The following is a 3,102-nucleotide window of genomic DNA, read 5'->3' on the forward strand; positions in this document are numbered from 1 at the left end:
GCTCAAAAAATTGAATCACTCCAAAACTAATCTCTGAAGTAACAACCATCCCATTAAAAGATGGGCCAAGGACTTAAAGAGAGTCTTCTCTGAAGAAGTAACAAAAATGTCCTATAGACACATGAAGAAATGCTCAACATTTCTGGTCATAGAAGAAATGCAAATCAAAACAACTCTAAGATTCCACCTCACTCCAGTTAGAATGGCCAGGATCAGGAAAATGAATAACAACAGATGCTGGAGGGGATGTGACCAGGAGGGATCACTACTACACTGTTGGTGGGAGTGCAAATTCATTCAACCACTATGGAAAACAGTATGGCAGTGCCTCAAAAGGCTAAACATAGAGCTCCCCTATGACCCAGCAATTCCACTACTTGACATTTACCCAACCATCCAGAATCTAGGGCATACTAAATCCACTTGCACAAGAATGTTCATTGCAGCATTATTCATCATAGCAAAGATATGGAACCAACCTAGGTGTCCCTCAGTTGATGAGTGGATCAACAAGATGTGGTATTTGTACACAATGGAATTCTATGCTGCTTTCAGAAGAATGACATGGCCCCATTTGTTAGGAAATGGAAAGACTTAGAAAAAATTAAGTGAAATAAGCCAGACTCAAAGGAACATAGGCTCAATAGTTTCCCTCATTTGTCATAATCAGTAGAAACCTTGGGCTCTCCTAGCAGAGATTTGCAATAGAGCAAAACCTAGATACATAAGGCCATATAATATGATGCTAAATGAAAGGACCTCTAGGGTATAGAAACAAAAGCCATATAATGAGTGATTGTTGTCCTTTATGCACTGTTATCTCTCATCTCTTTTGCTGTCCCTTGGTTATCTCATATTGTTACAGTATCTCACTTTGTTATCTGATATATTGGATATATTTGTATTTGGTTATTTGAAATTGGATAGGGAAGGGGGAAAAACAAGATGAGGGGTGGTGGTGTGGGGGAGGGAAATGGGGACCAAGGCATGAGAAAGGGTATCAAGGCATGTGAACTAATGCACTCTATCTGGTGAATATAATGTAACCCTTCTATTAATTACAAGAAAAATATATGAAAATAGAAAAAAAGAAGTTGTGCCTTGGAACATTATTAATGCAAACTAACAGCACTTTCATATCAGAGGATATTTTCCCTATTAGGATCCATTTTTGGAATCCATTATTTTTTGTAAATGTCATTGCTAAGCTAATTTTTGAAAGTAAACATCGTTATATCCCATGATACCTTAAGATTTGGATGGAAATCTGATGCTGAAATTTATCTGAGTGAGGATGTTGGTTTAACATCTTCTTAGATGAGAATTTCCTTATGGTAAATGAATGCTTTTCCAGATCTTTAGATAAAAATCTCTTCCTGTGTCTGCATACCTATGCCAGAAAATACCTCACAAACAGTAGGTTCTTGGAAAAGCAGTGATTCTGTGCTCAGCTAAAATTTATATTTTAAAACATTTTGTAAAGGACCACTTTATCTTATCCTCATTCTTAGAGAAATTTTCAACTACAGTTAACTTTTCCTGGAGAACATTAAAGTTTTATCTTCTAAGTCCAAAAAGAGATAATGGTACTAAAAGTCAATTTAGAGATGCAGAGCTTGAAGAAAATTGAGATATCACTCTCATCCTTTGAAGGAACAGGCTCCTAAATGTAAGTAGTTTGCTTAAGGAAGTTATAAGTTAGCAGAGCTAGGAGTAACTCAAATTTCCATTCCAGGTCAATTCTTCAATTTATCAATGTGGATTGGACTTAAGTACTAAAATGTGTAAAATATAAACTTCATATAAATAGTAAGAATTTTCTGGATAGTATTTTTACTTTTGTTGGCTTTTGTGTCTTGTGGACATGGGTGATCATTAGTAATATAAGTAACCACAAAGCTAGAAAGTTAAAATTTTACCATATATTAGAGGTTTTCTGGGTATAGCTTCTTCTGTCACTTTTCATCCACTCCTTTTTGTTTTTCTTTTGTGTGTGTATAGGTATATGTGTACAGGTATTCTGGCTTGCATTCAGGGATGATACTCTACCAAGTGAGCAATTCTTCCAGCACACCTTTTTGATGTTTAAGTGGAAATGCAGTCTGTCTAGGCTGTAGCTCTCAGTCTCCTTAGTGTCTATCATGACCCATTAGAAGCCAGTAGGCAATGATCTCAATTAACAGTATTTGGTAAAGTCTTTGGGCACCACTGTTTTCCTAATGAATTCATTTCTAAATTATTTCTTGGAAGCATGCTTAGAAATGAATAAAGAAGCATGGCAGGGAGGTAGGCAACCTGATGGCTGTGAACGATCAATAGGCTAGCTATTGATAAGGAATCACATCTTAGATTGTAGACATTAACAGACTTGCTTGTAACCTGATTAACCACAATGCCTGGAGTCCACAGAAAATAACAGCCCTCCTCTGAACATCCAAATTAAGAACTCCCTCCAACTATCATGTGGGAGAAATTGTCATATATAGCCCTGTCTTCAGAAGTTAATGACATATCATCACAGTTTTCCAGGACTGACCACACCCACATATACTAGCTCCAATAAGTTTCAGGTACTAAGATCTCCAGCACACTTCCTCTTGAGCCTGCCTCTCTCCCATCTGGACTTTTACTTTTCTTTTTCTTTGCTTTACATTAATGATTATTTCCTGTCTCCCCTCTGCCTGTCTTTCTGTGACTGCCCAGAATTTTGGGGATCCCCAGATGCAGTGACCTATAACCAGTGACATATTTTGGCAAATATTCAAAAACTTAAGGGTGTGCTTCCCCAGGAGCAAGTGACTGTGCCCCTCTGATTTTGGTTAAGGCTATATGATTTGTTCTTGATATGAAGGATGCTTTTTCAGTTTGACATTCTAATTTCAGATTAATATCATAGAGAACTAGCCCTACAGTAGTGCTTTATCACCATCACCACTCTATCTCTAAAAAGATCATAAAACTGGGCGCTGATGGCTCCTGTCTTTAATCCTAGATACTCTGATACAGATCTGAGGATCATGGTGTCATGCCACCACCCATAGAAAGGAAGAATGCACTCTTATAGAGGAGGATAGGTCATCTCAATTTGACAGTTTAGTGTTA

This window comes from Megascapheus bottae, chromosome X, assembly GCF_031878675.1.
Source record: "Megascapheus bottae isolate mThoBot1 chromosome X, mThoBot2.hap1, whole genome shotgun sequence".
Taxonomy (NCBI): Eukaryota; Metazoa; Chordata; class Mammalia; order Rodentia; family Geomyidae; genus Megascapheus; species Megascapheus bottae.